The sequence below is a fragment of the Armigeres subalbatus genome, chromosome 2 (assembly GCF_024139115.2).
Source record: "Armigeres subalbatus isolate Guangzhou_Male chromosome 2, GZ_Asu_2, whole genome shotgun sequence".
In the NCBI taxonomy this organism is placed as follows: Eukaryota; Metazoa; Arthropoda; class Insecta; order Diptera; family Culicidae; genus Armigeres; species Armigeres subalbatus.
This window is the reverse complement of record NC_085140.1, coordinates 204,955,138-204,973,292: the sequence shown is the minus strand read 5'-3', so window position 1 is coordinate 204,973,292 and position 18,155 is coordinate 204,955,138. Positions and strand designations below refer to the sequence as shown.

At 42.3% G+C, this 18,155-nt stretch overlaps 2 long non-coding RNA genes across 2 annotated transcripts; one reads left to right on the top strand and one right to left on the bottom strand.

Annotated features, from left to right (window-relative positions):
• Window positions 1–3,286: 3,286 nt before the first annotated feature.
• Window positions 3,287–3,908, bottom strand: LOC134215791 (uncharacterized). Its single transcript, XR_009980312.1, has 3 exons — window positions 3,596–3,908; window positions 3,477–3,512; window positions 3,287–3,410 (listed from the first exon to the last, which is right to left on the bottom strand). It is a non-coding gene; the product is annotated as an uncharacterized LOC134215791 (long non-coding RNA).
• A 181-nt stretch (window positions 3,909–4,089) lies between these two features.
• LOC134215792 (uncharacterized) lies at window positions 4,090–5,389 on the top strand. Its single transcript, XR_009980313.1, has 3 exons — window positions 4,090–4,599; window positions 4,666–4,733; window positions 4,813–5,389. It is a non-coding gene; the product is annotated as an uncharacterized LOC134215792 (long non-coding RNA).
• Window positions 5,390–18,155: the final 12,766 nt, after the last annotated feature.

The window sequence follows — 18,155 nt, the reverse complement described above, 5'->3', positions numbered from 1 at the left end:
AGAGCTTTCAGTCACTAAAAAACTTTGAACATCTTCTAGATATTCCAGATTGGATTAATTTTGAATTTACCTAGTTAAGTGAGCTTATCTAAGGATTCGACTAGTTCATAGCACTAATGAATATGTCATGTAAATTTTCCTTTCGTGATGCTTTCCTGGCATGATGAGTCAATTTTTTTAGAGTGCTTGTGTTGACACTCAGCTGCTTCTTCAGCCAACATTCCAAGTGATGCTGGTGAATGAATTATTATAAACCCGGCTTGGGCATTTTATATATACTTACCATTCATACAGCTGCCAATATAACCGGTAGATTACTATTTTTGTATGAAATAGTTTGTATGAAATAATTTTTATTTATTCATCGGGCCATTTTTAGGATGTTTTACTACCTATTTTTCCGCATGTTACCCGCTATTTGAGAATCCATGAAATAAGCTTTCAAAAACTTTTTAAAGAGTTGGAAATAAGTTACTGTAGTCGAAGATATTAAAAAAAAGGCTAGTGGATAAAATCAAGGATGGACCTAACCAGCTTTCAAAAAGTGATGTATTTTCTTATGAAATTGGATAAAATTGAAATGAAATATTTTTGTTTTGGTCAGTCTATCTGAAACAATGTAACCGTTCGGTTTCATGTGATTGACTTGCGGCTCCACCGCAAGATTTCCTTTCTTGTCCCACCCTATCCATCCAAACCGACAGCATTCAATGAGAGTGCATACACCATTTCCATCCGTTCCATATCAATGCACGTTCATGCAAACGGTGACACAAATAGCGAAACAAATGAAAATGTCCAAAAAGATTTGACAAACAGAGGTCACTACTAATTTTGATCAGAACATACATACAAAGGTCGGAGAAATATGAAATGTCAAACTTCGTATTTTTGACGAAGTTTGAGCTCCATCTTAACACTCGTTTTATAATAAATACCTCAGCCAAAGGCAATGAAGATTCTCTTCTCTGTCGTAACCTCCGAGGAAATCGTAGTGCGCGTCGTGTATTAATTGTTAAAAATTGTCACAAAATTGTGTGTTTTAAAAGCTTTGTACCTTATTCTAAGTGGGAATTGTGTCCTTAATACTAATAGTACGGTAAAAATAGTACGGCAAAACAAACTACAAAACTATAGTACGGTTAGAGAAGTTAATTGTAAACGTAAAATAACCTAACCTAAATTATAATTGTAATGTTTCTTATAGCCTATTATACATTTATGCCGTCTAAAACTAAGAAAACACTACTGTGAAAGTTATGTGCAAGAAAAAGGTAATTAAACTTAGTTTAGTCAGAAAGTGATAACAAAATCCTACTGTCACTTGATAGGTGTAATAATACCACTTGGCAGGTCCACGAGTGGGCCTTTTTCTTTTAATTACAAGCTACATCCACGACAGGCTCTTGGTGACAATCCAAGAGGCCTAATCCTCACGCACGTTGATTTCAAGGTTATGTTACCTAGCTCGAGGACCTCATTCCGAGCGAAACTGCCATCCGGCATCTCCCACAAACGCCGGCAGAAGCACAGCGACAGAATACCTATTGTCTGAAGACGTGTATTGTTCAGACCGCTTTCCAAGCCATACCCGCCATCTTGAATCGGCCATTCCGCCGATGTAGCAAGCTGTCCAACATGCCGACGCTTCCCATCGCCGACAGCTCACGGCCATCATCAATCTCAACCGAAAGCGGCCCGTCGCCGCTTGTTCCCCATCATCAAGCTCACCAAGATGTCGACGTGGCCCGTCTCCGCCAGTCTCGCAGCCTTAAGCAGTGGCCACTTGCTGATCAACGGAATCACCGAGGATCCGGATCCCGAGCATGACGATGCTCCAACCACGCAAGTACCCCTATCAAGTGTGACAGTGCTAGCATAGTGTAGGACCAGAAAAGTACATTAAAATTAGCCATAAGTTAAATTGAAATTCGTGTTCGACTATTCTTGACAAGTGCGCATTCCCTGAACAATAAGGTTAAAAGTTTATTTATTGTCTTTTCGCTTTTCCGGGCTTGTAAAGAAGCCATCAAGCCTCGTCCTCAGTGTGTTCCATGAAAGCTAATTTTCCTTCAGGCTTTTGAGTTGTTTCTAAGTGTTAGACTTTAGATTTATGTTCATTCAGGATGACGTCACCTCGCTGGGCAGACATTTCGTTTTCCACTGTTCCCGGCATGAATGAACGTTTCATTGAGAGAGAGAATGGACGTGAAAGGAGTGTGCCAATTCATCCGACCCTGAATAATCCACCTTGTAGTGAGACCGAGTTAGTTTCAATGGCGCCCGACTAAAAATGCATAACTCCCATCAGTTTCCATTCCCTCCGGGAAGGGGCGAGAAAACAGATTCCTGTTTTGTTGACGCCTTCGTTCTCCAAACGAAGAGAACACATAAGTTGCAAAGTCTTCTCGGAATCGGTGATCCGAAAATCCGAGGAGCCGATAATGATTCTAGAATTTCCAATTTCCATTTTTTGAGTAGGTTTTGTCATAGGTTTTTTTTTCAATTGCATGATAATTATTTCTATTTAAGGCATGTACGTCAAATCAATTACTTAGAATAACAAATTCGAAGCAACATGAGAATCAAGGATGTTAGGCATTTTATAATTTAGATCGAGATCAAGAAGAAGATCCCGCGGTTCGGAACGACGTAGACAGTGATCTCGGAGATCGACTGATTGTATAACGGTTCGCGATGAAGCAGATTTTCTGCTGGACTGTAAGGAATTCGTGATGATTTGCAGTCGTTCGAGATTACGTTTAAAGCGCGAATAGAACCATATCGATGGAATAAGTTACACAATCGAACAAAATACGGGAACAAATAACTTCACGACGAACTAACGCGGTTCCTCGGGACTTTCCGTCTCTGCAGAACGGGAAGTCATTCGGAAATTCCAATCGAGTCCGTGGCTAGGATGATCATAAACGTCGCGAAAAGTTCGGTAAACTGTGCGGACTCAATCGCAGAGTCTAGCAACATTGTACTCCTACATCAAATAAATACGCGAAACCGGTAATAGAAACCCAAAAGTCCCATGACCAATTAAAAGTCAATTTTCTTCGATTCCCGACCAACAGGGAAGAAACGAAGGTTACAATAAGACTTTCTGTTGAGGAATAATTTCTTCATAAAAAAAAACAGACAAGCAAAACACCCATTTAATCATTCAATTTGCTCCTGAATATACAGCGAGATACAATAATGAATTATATTCTGCTCGGGTCTTCCAGAGAACCTGAGGGTATTTAAGAACGGCCAGTCCGTTATGCAGATAAGACGTGCAACTCCTCCGAAGTCAGGAAGTACGCTCTATTGGTAGTCTCGCGGGACCAGTTCGAGACAAGCGAACTGGCGAATCCATACATCCCGTCGAGCTACATACGCGGACACACGATGTCCCAAACCTGGAATCAGGATTCAATCAATAATTCAGTCTTCAACTCAGTCGTAATGATTAGTTGATTACTTACCATTCATAAAAGGTCCGGACCGATTTCCATGAAATCCTATTCAATGAAAATGAAGTCGCATTATTAGGAAAGCATCGAATACAACTTAATCGATTTTTGTTTACAGAAACTATTCTCACCTGGCAAACTCGAGATTCTCGGCGTAAGAGTTTGGTTCCCATCTCCGCGGATTCACGAACAGCTAGGGAAATAAGACCGGAAAATGATGTCGAATCGCGGTATTCAGTGCACCCCCGGGAAACGTTCTCTTCGCGGATACTTTTTTCGACCGTTTTAGCCATCGACCGCGATAAATTTCGTATCAAAAACGCTACAATTCATGGCTTCGCGAACCATCGAATTCGTCGTTGCGTTGTAAACATAAACAACGATAATCTTTTGACATTTCCCAACACAAAGTGTTGAAGTTCATTCACTGCGAGTACCATTGCTTCGTCAACTGAGTGACGAAGGTTAATAGGGTGCTCCAGAGAAAAACCAATTCATAATTTTGATTCACCACAATCTGAAAAAGATAATGGTTGAAGTTAATAATGATTATAATTATGAGATTGATTCAAAATGAAATGCTTCCTTTTTGAAAGAGGAACGATGGGGTAATGTAACCGTTCGGTTTCATGTGATTGACTTGCGGCTCCACCGCAAGATTTCCTTTCTTGTCCCACCCTATCCATCCAAACCGACAGCATTCAATGAGAGTGCATACACCATTTCCATCCGTTCCATATCAATGCACGTTCATGCAAACGGTGACACAAATAGCGAAACAAATGAAAATGTCCAAAAAGATTTGACAAACAGAGGTCACTACTAATTTTGATCAGAACATACATACAAAGGTCGGAGAAATATGAAATGTCAAACTTCGTATTTTTGACGAAGTTTGAGCTCCATCTTAACACTCGTTTTATAATAAATACCTCAGCCAAAGGCAATGAAGATTCTCTTTTCTGTCGTAACCTCCGAGGAAATCGTAGTGCGCGTCGTGTATTAATTGTTAAAAATTGTCACAAAATTGTGTGTTTTAAAAGCTTTGTACCTTATTCTAAGTGGAAATTGTGTCCTTAATACTAATAGTACGGTAAAAATAGTACGGCAAAACAAACTACAAAACTATAGTACGGTTAGAGAAGTTAATTGTAAACGTAAAATAACCTAACCTAAATTATAATTGTAATGTTTCTTATAGCCTATTATACATTTATGCCGTCTAAAAACTAAGAAAACACTACTGTGAAAGTTATGTGCAAGAAAAAGGTAATTAAACTTAGTTTAGTCAGAAAGTGATAACAAAATCCTACTGTCACTTGATAGGTGTAATAATACCACTTGGCAGGTCCACGAGTGGGCCTTTTTCTTTTAATTACAAGCTACATCCACGACAGGCTCTTGGTGACAATCCAAGAGGCCTAATCCTCACGCACGTTGATTTCAAGGTTATGTTACCTAGCTCGAGGACCTCATTCCGAGCGAAACTGCCATCCGGCATCTCCCACAAACGCCGGCAGAAGCACAGAGACAGAATACCTATTGTCTGAAGACGTGTATTGTTCAGACCGCTTTCCAAGCCATACCCGCCATCTTGAATCGGCCATTCCGCCGATGTAGCAAGCTGTCCAACATGCCGACGCTTCCCATCGCCGACAGCTCACGGCCATCATCAATCTCAACCGAAAGCGGCCCGTCGCCGCTTGTTCCCCATCATCAAGCTCACCAAGATGTCGACGTGGCCCGTCTCCGCCAGTCTCGCAGCCTTAAGCAGTGGCCACTTGCTGATCAACGGAATCACCGAGGATCCGGATCCCGAGCATGACGATGCTCCAACCACGCAAGTACCCCTATCAAGTGTGACAGTGCTAGCATAGTGTAGGACCAGAAAAGTACATTAAAATTAGCCATAAGTTAAATTGAAATTCGTGTTCGACTATTCTTGACAAGTGCGCATTCCCTGAACAATAAGGTTAAAAGTTTATTTATTGTCTTTTCGCTTTTCCGGGCTTGTAAAGAAGCCATCAAGCCTCGTCCTCAGTGTGTTCCATGAAAGCTAATTTTCCTTCAGGCTTTTGAGTTGTTTCTAAGTGTTAGACTTTAGATTTATGTTCATTCAGGATGACGTCACCTCGCTGGGCAGACATTTCGTTTTCCACTGTTCCCGGCATGAATGAACGTTTCATTGAGAGAGAGAATGGACGTGAAAGGAGTGTGCCAATTCATCCGACCCTGAATAATCCACCTTGTAGTGAGACCGAGTTAGTTTCAACAAGTATCATAGTTCTTCATCGTAAGTTGTGCCGACCAACTGCAGTTCACTGTTTTTGGATGTTTCTGCATACATTTTTCCATATAAACTTCCAACGAGTCTAGCATTGTCCAAACATTGACCGATTTTGTCCAGAGCATCAAGGCATCAAATAGAATAAATACCTAAGTAGAAATTGAGATATAAATTCTCTAAAATTAACCAATGGGGGAAAAACTTAGTTACTATAATGAACCCAAACTAATCTTAATTAATGAATAATTTATTTCGTGACGTTAGAAAACTAGTGGAGTAGCCTAATTAATCTAGAAGTAAGTTTATTATAATTCAAATCCAATGCGCAGTTAAATTCAATCATATATATTCTAATTTATCGAGTTTAAGTTCATCCTTTAAATTAACTGCAAAATTTATTGATCAAGGAACGAATTAAGGCAAACCTATTGTCCCTACTGTGACGTCACGTTATTGTCATAGTTACTAGTAACTTTTGGATTTAGCGATTTATTGTGGGCTTTGGACCGGTCTAACCTTAGCTCGGGTCAATCCCTCGTCGGATGTCCCACGGGGTCCGATGGATGGTTCGAGCTTTTTGGAGGCCGACTTACCGGGTTTACATGCACCGGGTCGCAAACTGGCAAACTACAGTGGGCTGGTATCACCACAAGACTCAAGTCCTTGTAGGAAAAACCCAGACTTGACGCCCACGTTGATTGGGTAATTTGGCCTGTTCTACACGGAGTTTCACATTATGCTACCTTGAGTTAACTATTAGACTAATAAGGCTTAACTGAATTTGAATCTATTTTAGGTTTATTCAAACAGACACTTTCTTTTTAGAATCTAACTCGATGAATTAAGGATCTAGTTTCGAACAAAAATCAAATGATTTAAAAAGATAATTAAACTAATCACTCCCGAGACTTACTTCGAGTTTAATTTTTCAATCGCGCAGTTTAAGGTGAAGGTGGGTTGAGTACCAAAACAAAGCTTTGAAAGTATTGGTACAATAAAAACTGTCATATACTGTAGTAGTATTGGTGTCGTATTTATAAAAAAAAAACAAATAATATTAGTAGGGTGCTTCAAAAAACGACCCAGTTCCACCACACTCACTCGATTCCGTCCCATACTCCGAGTGTCCTCCAAAAACCGATTTGAACAAAATCTGGTTGAACACTAGCCGGTCCGAGTTTGTATGAAAACTAGCATGAGAAACTAAACTTTTCATTACATTGGCTACAGCGCCTTCCCTCCAAACGGGTGCGAAAAGAGAATCCACATAGCTTAAAGCAACATTTCGGAGACTTCACTGAACGAAACCCGCACCGCAGGTAAGATGCATTGATTATGTAACGCAAAAAATAATCCTAATTATCATGCTAAAGATTCGCAACCTCAATTAAAATCGACTCCCAACCATTGAAGCCACCATTCAATGACCATTGCCTATGGAATTAAAGCTCTTGAATATTTCATCCAGTCATATGGTCTCCCCCCTCGCCAGCGCCCAATGACGCCCATTAACGTGATGAGTGACACAATCAAAATAATGTAAAATTCAACCGCGCCATATCAACTGTCATACAAACCTGAAATGACCTGTGCACGGTAAGCCTCTATTCAAACCAACCCAAACCATCGGATGACACCCAAAACATGAATCATAATCGACTGAGCGCGGCAGAGCAAAATCATTTTTTGAACCACCCTATGTATTAGTTTGCTGCTGCCGCTGCCGCTGCCGGTGTTTACATTCGCTCCGCGGTCAGTTTTTAATCGTTTTTTCGGGCAAAAATAGCAGTTTATATTAGGTTTTCGGTTCAAACGAGTGACTTATATCAAAAAGTGATGTTTAATTTGCATTCTATCAACATTTCGGACTGCTCATGTGCGGAGAAGTGAGTAAAAACTTGATTTTTCTATGTCCTTTGAGAAGAAGTGAAGTGCAGTGATAAGCCCACCGAATCGCGAACGGCTATTAAATTGGCACGAAACTGCTGATTTACGATAAAATTCGAGCCGAAATTCATAGGACTCTTTGAAGAAACATGTTCATTATCACGGGAAGTGAATAAATATGCTGTGAACAGGTTAGTAATTTGAATATTATACTTTTGTTCGATGCTGTTCGATGCATTCGAATGTGCGAGGAGTGCGGGAGGTGTGGGGTTGACCCGTGGAAGGTCCGGTGCCATATTGACTGCCATCGTGGTACTCCTCCAACTATGTCCTTAAAGATGGATGATTTGATACCACTTGGCTTTATCGTGATCTTAACGTTCCGTTCTCGACTTTGCACTCCACTATAATGAAAAAGCACACGCGACGCCACGATGCCATTTCCTCCAAAAAATGTACGACGTCGTACATACCCGTCTTTTTGTTGGTTGATGTTAAAGAATCAAAGTAATCTATGACGCAATTTGTTTTAACAAGTAAGAGAGTGACTCGGATTAATTCTTCACGACGCAATTGATTTGAATTTGTGAAATGTTCCAGTAGTTTGCGGATTACACAAAGATGGCGCATCGTAGGTTGTAGTCTTGACTAAGCTTTTTTTATCTTACAGCATTTTGCGACATTCACCGCGAATAGTACTATACACTACTACATGCTAATCGAACTGAAATAATAACATAAATAGGGTTCTAAATAACGTTACAACTCACCATAAAAACCATACGATTATGAAGTTTTGTACTCATGTTTCCTGTTACTGAATTGCACCATCACCGGAATAAGTTGTGAGTTGTCAAAACGTTGAACCACAGAGAACAGACGTTCATCTTCATTCGCGAGCTTGTGTAAAAGTTTGTACTGGTCATTTTAAAGTATGTCGTTATGCCCTCGTTGCGCGGTGCTAGTGTGCCAATAAATATGGTTAAAATTTGCCGTGTTTTACTTTTTAGCGCTAGTGTTCATTCCGAATTGCTCCTAGGCTCGCTCCTAGGTGGCAGCACTACATTGTTTATGAGGTATATGCCAACGCCATCACTTAGTGAGATTGAGTTTTTATGTCGGGCAGCCTGCGTTGGCGGCGCTGAGGTACGATTTAAATCTTTACACACGTTTTTAAGAAAATTTTGTTCGAGCATCCATGTCTGTTCTCTGTGGTTGAACGATGCTAAATCAAACATGAAGATACACTCAACTTATCTGTAACTTGATTTAAACAAACAATTCAATTTTGAAAGACGCATTGAAGTATTATGGTAGAAAATATGCAACCTAATGATTGCAGTGCAGTATTCTTTGGTTGTTTGTTTCCAAATGCCAAACGCGTACTGCATTGCAATGTTAATGAAACATTGATCACAATTCGAACGTTTTTGATATCTTGATGCAACTTTTTCGTGCTTTGATGTTTTTTCAATGCCTTTAATGAAACTGAATAGAAACAAGGTGCCTTTTGGAAGATGTTGTGTGTGCTACTTGGGGCGCAGCGCTGATCTGCGCCACCTTAGTAAAGTCTAGCTCTTTGATTTAAATGTACTCATTTCTATAATCAGATTGCAAATATATTCTACACGAAGGACTACCCAATAGCTTAGCTTAGCTAAGCTTAGCTTGATTGACTGTACCCATCGTAGTTGCTAGTCGTGATTAACTGAGAAATAACAAATGATGCACAGCTCACCAATTAAATAGTTTTTTCGAGACTAGAAAGCCATTTCTACTGTACATGCTTCGGAGTTTCTTTAATTCAAGACCAATAACGATACCGGCCACGTCCTCACAGTTGATTAAAACAAGGGGAGGAAAATTAGTTCGACACTCATTGCTACATGAGATCGAGGAATCCTCTGCATCTCCATGAGCGCACTGGAAAGGAATAGTATGTTAGTTGGGAAGGAAATATATTGGAAATCGCCTTGGTAAGCGACTAATTATTTCATTTGAACGACGTCATATTCATGATGATACAAAAACGGAAAAGCAACGCGTGTCTTACGTATTATTTCCCGAAGACTGATTCGATATCTTAACTACTTCGCGACGACTAAAACACGCACTGCACGACGCATGCTCGATAGCTACTCCGAAAAATCACGCACTGAACTAATTAACTTTATGACCGGCTGCACAATGCAGAACACAATACAGTGGGTCCAAAAAGTATTCGTCTAGCTGCATATTTTTCAGTAAAATGTAAAACTTAGGCGTGATAGAAGTGAAATCAAAAAACTTTCTTCTAAATTTGGTAGAAAACTTATCAACACATGATTATTATTCAAAAACAAATAGAGATTTCAATTACTTTTTCTGGTATGTAGAGAATATCTAAATTTCGTCAATTTCGCTCGCTCAAAAAGTATTCGTCTATTCAGAAAATAATCGCGTAAAACACGAATATATTAGTTTTATTCGCATGTTGTTACACTAGCACACTCTAGTGATGTCTAGCAACGTTTTTGTCAATACTCAATGACAGATCAAATAATGTTTTTGTTTTGTTTGAACTTGGCGCGGAAAATAGAAGCACCATGGGTGGGAAAAGTAAAAAGATGAGTCCCAATGAAAAAAAACTTATTCTGCGCCTGCATAATTAGTGCAAGTTGACTTATAACTTTGCAAGAAATGTGGGTAGACCAAGGGTAGCAAGAATTCAACCATTTAATTGGTGATTGATCGCATCAGCGACAAAAAAATCTATCAAAACAAATAACAGAGTGGTCGTCAGCAATAGTAAACTGATAACGATGAGCGATTTATTATGCGGAAAATAAAAAAAAAACCTTAAAAACGAGTTCACCCATATAGGCAAGTGAGTTGGAGAGAAGAAGTGCTCAAATATGAATCAATACGAACTGAAATACTTGTAAAAAGTATGGGTATAATGGGCGAGTATCACGGGAGAAAATTCAAGTGAGCCATCAAATTATCAAAAACAGCTCGATTTCAGCTAAACATATTGCTGGAAGAAGGATGACTTTCGGAATCAAGTCATGTTATCTGACGAAAGCAAGTACAGCATATTTGGATCAAATGGCCGATGTATGGTATGGCGGAAAGGAATATTGAGATACAGCCGCAGAATCTCTTTTGAGCAGTAAAGCATGGTGGGGGCTCCGTCATGGTCTCTGAGGTGCTTGAGCGCAACCGGTGTGGGAAAATTTCACATTACTGAAGGAATTATGTGTTGTTCAAAATGTTCATCCGCATTTTGAAAGAAAATTTGAACACCAGTGCTGAGAAATTAGGCTTACAGGGAACATACATCTTACGGGGTGATAATTACCTCGAGCACACAGCCCAAAGTACTAAGCTGTAGCTACTCTATAAAACCCCAATCAACTCAAAACGCCTCCTCAGAGACCAGATATGAATCCAATTTAACTCCATTGGAAGGTTCTGGACGACAAACTTTTCATGAAATTCGTGAAAGTCATATTTCCAATAAAAACGAATTGAAATTAGTGTTGAAAGAAGAATGGAAGAATATTCCGTCCCCTGTTACGGTTAATTTGGTCAGTTCCATGCCACAAGAACTACAGCCCGTCATAGATACACAGGGGAATCCAACGAAATATTGAATTCCATTTTACAACTCCTGTTTTCGTTTCAAAAGCGAACAAAACCTGAATAGACGAATACTTTTTGAGCCCGTATTTAATGAATTGTTATGTTTTGTTACCTTTATTTTTGTTATTGTGTTATTTTTCTGTTTGATTTTTAACAATGAAGATGAATTGATGAATTTGCTACACAATGTAATCGATAGTTTTATTTTTTGAGCTTACTAGATTCTATCTTTGACATTTTCTAGAAAACACACAGCTAGACGAATACTTTTTGGACTCACTGTATTTCGGCAGATCGCGCGATCGTTCTGCTGTCCGAAACAAGAGAAAACACGCACTGAACTGATTAATTGTAATTCCGGCCGCGCAATCACTAACTAATTTTTCACTTTCTGATTAACTTACTCACCCGCACAAAGCAGAACAAAATTTCGGTGACCGGCCGATCGTTTTGCTTTCCGCACAAAGCAAAACTAAACTTCGACGACCGGCCGATCGCTCTGCTTACTGGAGAAACACGACAGGACAAGAAAAAAATCCTTTTTCTTCATCTGCTGCCAGTCACCTGCTCCATTATGACTTATAGTACAAAAGAATACATATATTATCTGCTACAACAAATCGAAAAATAAAAAAAAAATTGAAAAATTCGTTTTTGAGAAAATCGATTTTTAAGTTTTATTTTCAACTGGTCGGGTCGGCAGACGTTGTCCTCCATAGTAGGCGAATATTCCCATGCCAAATTTCCATACGAATCTTCATTTCAGTTTTTCACGATTTACTGAACTTTACTCATAATTTTCGCATGAGGGAATATCATATAAACCCTTTGGAAACTATAACGAATATATCTGCTGAAGGAATGAAGAAAAACCATCCAGCCGTTTTCGAGTTATGCGGATACGAACACAGACCATTTCATTTTTATTTTTATATACTAGTCGACCCGGCAGACGTTGTTCTGCATAGTAGGCGAAAATGCGTGTTCTGAGCTACCCATGTAAAATGCCCATACAAATCTTAATTTTAGTTTTTCACGATTTACTCAACTTGAAATATGATTTTCACATGAGGAAATATCATATAAACCCGTCGGAAACTATAACGAACATAACTATTGAAGGAATGAAGAAAATCCATCCAGCCGTTTTAGAGCTATGCGGATACGAACACAGACCATTTTATTTCTATTATATAGACTAGTCGACCCGGTAGACGTTGTCCTGCATAGTAGGCGAAAATGCGCGTTCTGAGCTGCCCATGCAAAATTTCCATACGTATCTTTATTTTAGTTTTACAGGATTTACTCAATTTTAGTTTAGATTTTCGTAGGAATAAATATCATATAAACCCGTCGGAAACAATAACGGATATATCTTCTGAAGTAATGAAGAAATTTGATCCAGCCGTTTTCGTATAGTAGTAAAATTCTTCTTTATTTCATCATTTTCTGTTCTACAATTATTATTTTTCTACATGTACAGTGCTCGGCCGGTTTGGCCCTCCAACTTCAATTTTAAATTTTCATGTTTATATTGTTATTTGAGTGTTAATATGATATATCATGACGGCCTTTAGGAGGCGCTGGTGTGTTTTTTAAAATTTGATAACCTAACTACTATGTACACTAATATTTACAATAAAAAATTTGATAACCTAGATTGGAACTAGCGCCCTAATTGGAGCCTGATCCGAATGCAAGCAACGGACCCTAAACTTTTCTTTACACTCACCAAAGCGTTCATGTAAGGTTTTTATTCCGGCCAGACGGTGGACCTCGGATGTTCTTGTCCTGGGAGGGGTGTTGAGGATCATCCCTAGGAATTTGTTTTGGACCCGTTGAAGTTTGAGGTGGTGGGTTTTAGCGCAGCTCTCCCAGACCGGCATGCCATATTCGATCACAGGGAGGATGATTTGCTTGTAGACAGCAAGCTTATTTTTCAGGGACAATGACGACCGGCGGTTGATCAAAGGGTACAGTAGTTTCAACAAGACGTTACACTTTGTCACCGTTTTGTCAACCTGTTGCCTGAAAATAAGCTTGCTGTCGAGGGTCAAGCCAAGGTAGCCGGCCTCATTGGCCCATTCCACAGTCGTGCCATTGAGGATGATTTTACAGTCCCCAGGCGGAACAAGTTGGAATTGGAGTGGGGGAAAATGATGACCTGGGTCTTCGCCGCGTTGATACAGATCTTCCAGCTGGTGAGGTACTCTGTCAGGGCATCCAGGCCTCGTTGGAGTTTTGCCACTAGCGCTCTGATCACTCTACCGTTGTAGACGATGGATGTGTCATCTGCGAACAGAGACAGAATGCCGCCTTCTGGAGGTTCTGGCATGTCGGAGGTGAACAGATTGAAAAGCAGGGCCTGAGGATATTGCCCTGGGGACGCCTGCGACGATGTTGTGCGCATTGGAACTCGCTCCGCTGATTGAGACCCGGAATGTCCTTGCCGACAGGTAATTGTTGATGATTTTCACCAGGTAGCTGGGAAGATTGTAGCGTTGTAGTTTGTACACCAGGCCATCATGCCATACATTGTCAAATGCCTTCTCGACATCGAGTAAGGCCATGGCGGATGTTTTCGAGACAAACTTGTTCCGTCTGAGGACGTTGGTAACTCAGGTCAGTTGGTGTACAGTTGACCGACCGCGTCGGAAACCAAACTGTTCCTCGAGCAAGATGTTGAGATTTTCGGCAGACTCAAGTAACCGATGATGAATAGCTTTTCGAATAGCTTGGATAACCCTGAGAGAAGGCTGATGGGTCGATAACTTTTGGGGAGGAAGGATCCTTCCCAGGCTTCCGGATAGGGATGACTTTCGCTGACTTCCAGGACGATGGGAAGTAGCTAAGCCGGAGACACTGATTAAAGTTCAGGGAGAGGTGCTCAAAGAACGGAGCACTCATGTGTTTGAGCTCGAGATTCAGGATGCTGTCGAAGCCTGGGGCCTTCATGTTCTTCGACGATTTGTTATAGGCCGTCAATTCGTCAGCTGAGATCTAAAACTCCTCCGAGAAGTCGTTGGGAATCAAATGGATGTTGTTAGCATGCTCGTTGACGGCTGCTTCGTGTGGACTGACGATGTTCTGCCCAAGATTGTGTGAGCTGACGAAGTGACGACCTATTTCAGCGACCTTCTCTGCAGGAGTTATCAAGCGATCCTTAGAGCCATTATTGTCTAGTGGGATCAAAGGTGGAATGGGCCGAGGCTTGGATTTTAGAATTTTGGTCATTTTCCAGAACGGCTTAGCATAATCTGGGAGAGTGCGGATCTTATTCGAGAAGTCGTTATTTCTGAGGTCCACCATTCTGGCCTTGATAATTTTGTGATTCGATTGCAGCGTGTTTTAAGCTCAGAGCAGTCCAGTACGCTGAAACTGCCTGCGAGTGACATTCCGCAATCGAATCAAATCTTTGGTGAGTGTATCGATGTTTAAGGAGTTGCTTACCTGCCGAGCCGTCGGTACGTGTTGCTCTCGGGCCGCCGTGATCGCCTTCTTGATAGCGCACAGCTGGCGGTCGATACTTTCCGGCGTCTCCGGACGCACCTCGTAGTCGACGGTGTTATCGACGCTCTGCTGGAAACGCTGCCAGTTCACTCGGTGGTAGTTCCGCCGTAACTGCTGGTGCCGATTGACCGAGGAGCCCAGTTCCGCCACCACCGGATAGTGATCCGAACTGAGCTCCTGGTATACAACCGGCTGCGAGACGTGGTCACTCAGGTTTGTTACGTAGAGGTCGAGCGTTGCGTGGGCACCGGACCGACTCAGCCGAGTGGGGGAATCCGGGCTCAGGATCGTGTAGTGGCCTTCCTCCATGTCGTTGCTCCAGATGGTGCCGTTTCGATTGCCGCGACTGTTGCCCCAGGCTTGATGTTTGGCATTCAAGTCGCCGGCAATGATATACTGGCCTTGCCTCCGCGTCAGCTTGACGATGTCCCTCCGAAGGGCAGCCGATGATCCATCGCCGGCTTTGGCTTGCGTTGGACAGTACGCCGCGATGAGCGCGATTGTGCCGACCGAAGTGGTGATTTCGACACCGATGGCCTCGATGACACTGAGCTGGAAGCTTGGAAGCAAACGACAGTTGATGTTGTAGCGAAGAGCGATGGCCTCATCTCCGCTCCTGGTCGGCCGGTCGAGTCGCACGATGCGGAAGTCCGGGATGTTGATGTTCACCTCCGGTTTTAGGTGCGTTTCGGTGATGAACGCCACGTCTATTTCCTTCTCCTCAAGGAAATCCTTCAGCTCGATTGTTTTGCTCTTTAGCGAGCAAGCGTTCCAGTTGACCAGGCCCACCCTAGCAGCCATTTTCAATGATGAACATGCCAAGTGTGAAGACCTGGTCGAATCGGGTTTTGCAGCCGCGCAGTCGAGTGGCGAGCTGCGCGAAGATCGGCATCAGTTGCTCCGGAGTGTACAGCGGGGCAGATTCTTCCGGTGGGACGGCTTCGTTCTCCGACCGCCGACGGAACCCAGGAGGAGGAAGCGGGGCCATTCGCTGGTGGATGGTACCGACGATGCTGGAGCTTGGACCGATGCAGCTGCCGCTGCCAGTCGCTTGTGCGGCTGTAGCGGTGGGAGTATTGGAATCACACGACGGGGAGCCGGGATGGCTGGAAAGTTCCACCTCGTTGATTACAGGAACACGGTTCTTCTTCGGAATGGTCCTGGTGGAAGCCTTCTTCCGGATTTCCAGGAACTCGGCTCGCTTTGGGCAGCCCTTTGTGGTGGCCCGATGTTTGTCGCCACAGTTGGCGCACTTGGGATCGGCAACCTCCATTTTGTCGCACTCGTCAGTCGGATGGGGTTCGCCACACTTGTTGCAGCGCGGCTTCATGCGGCAGTTCCTGGTGCCGTGCCCGAAATTGAAGCAGTTGGTGCATTGCGTGACATCGCGGTGCACTGGCCGATATCGCTCCCAGTCAACGACGGTGTAATTTATAACGCCAACCAGCTTCAGGTCCTTCCAGGTAGTGGAGCCGTGCTCCAGATGGATCAGGTAAAGCTGGTCGCGATATTTCCTCGCCTTGTCGTGACGAGCGATCTTGTGGACGGCTACTGGCTTCAGTCCGCAACTTTCAAGCTCTGCTTGGAGCTCTTCCTCCTTCATGTCGTGAAGTCCTCGCAGCAAAGCCTTGAGCGGCTTCGTGCCGGGGTGGTCATGAGTGTAGTACTCATACTTGTGGACCTCGAGGAACTCCACGACGGATTGATGATGGTCCCTGTTGGCCGGCATCACTTTCACGCCCTCGCTGCAGAGCCGAAAAGTACATTTCAGCCCCTTAGCGATCAGCTGGCGAATTTTTGGGCGTAAATCCGGCGGATCACCCTTCACAAACACGGGCGGGCACTTCTCCTTCCGCTCCGGTTGCACCTGCGGCAGCTGCGATTGCTGCTTCTTCCTCTTTTTCGGCGGATTGCCGGCGTCATCAAGCGGCAACGGCGAGAACACGTTGCTCTGCAAAAGCTGCTTGGAGGGGTTACCCGCGCCTCCAAGAGCAGTGCGCTTAGGCACTTTTCCAGCGACCGAATCGGCCACCGACTCTCCCATGACGGGTCCGGGAGAAAATAACGCCAACGCGACAAGCGAAAACGTAAACAGCGAACGAACAAGAAAAAACACTTCGAAAAAAATGCGCGAGCAAAAAACACGTCCGTACGTGTTGCTGTCTCGAACTGGAATGCGTGTCTGCTAGCGATAGCGAGACGGCCGTCCCGTTTTCGTATTATGCGGATACGAACACAGACCATTTCATTTTTATTCTATAGAAGACTAGTTGACCCGGCTGACGTTATCCTGCATAGTAGGCGAAAATGCGCTTTGTAAACTGCCCATGCGAAACATCCTAATTTTAGTTCTTTATAATTTCCCTAACCTTACTCGTGATTTTTACATGAGAAAATTACATATAAACCCGTCGGAAGCGAAAACAAACATTTCGACTGAAGGAATGAAGAAAATCCATCCAACCGTTTTCGAGTTATGCGGATACGAACACAGACCATTTCATTTTTATTATATAGACTAGTTGACCCGGCAGACGTTGTCCTGCATAGTAGGCGGAAATGCGCGCTGTGAACTGCCCATGGGAAATTTCCATACAAATCTTCATTTTAGTATTTCATGATTTACTCAACATAACTAATGATTTTCCACAGAGGAAATATCATATAAACCCGTCGGAAACTATTACGAATGTAACTGCTGAAGGAATGAAGACAATCCATTCAGTCGTTTTTGAGTTATGCGGATACGAACACAGACCATTTCATTTTTATTATATAGATAGAAGAGAAGTTTGAACAATTTTTCTTCGCAGTGTATATTTTTTCCACATAGCCCCAATGATTACCTAGAAGTCAAAAAATACAAAAATAAATCGACCTCCGATTTCACAGAGAATTGCTCTTATGTGTCATAAGAAAAAAATTTTTCCGCTGTACAATGAGCACGTGCTATCAAAAAAATCATCCACTCGCTTCACCACGTGGTGACCAAATTTTAATAAAAATATCAAGTAGCCGAACAAGTATTATGTATGGACGATACTATATTTATTATCAATGAATCAAGTAGGAGAACTGTTCCAATTTCCATCTCACTGAACATATATTCATCTCATCGCAGAACAAAGAAAGACAGCACCAATCTCGTCACTTCTTTTTGCTAACACGCGTGCTCACTGGTGAAAAAAAAAATCACAAAAATAAGAAACAAACCAAATTCCTTTTCATTGCTTTGTTTTTGATGGGATGAAAATAGGAGCTATGGGATGAAGTGCCGATCCGTTCCCTTATTTGATTTGATTGACTGTGGATGCAGCGCCGTGAGGATAATCCGAATGGTTACAGTTAGGGCCGTCAAAAATGAAAAGTTAAAACAACTGCAC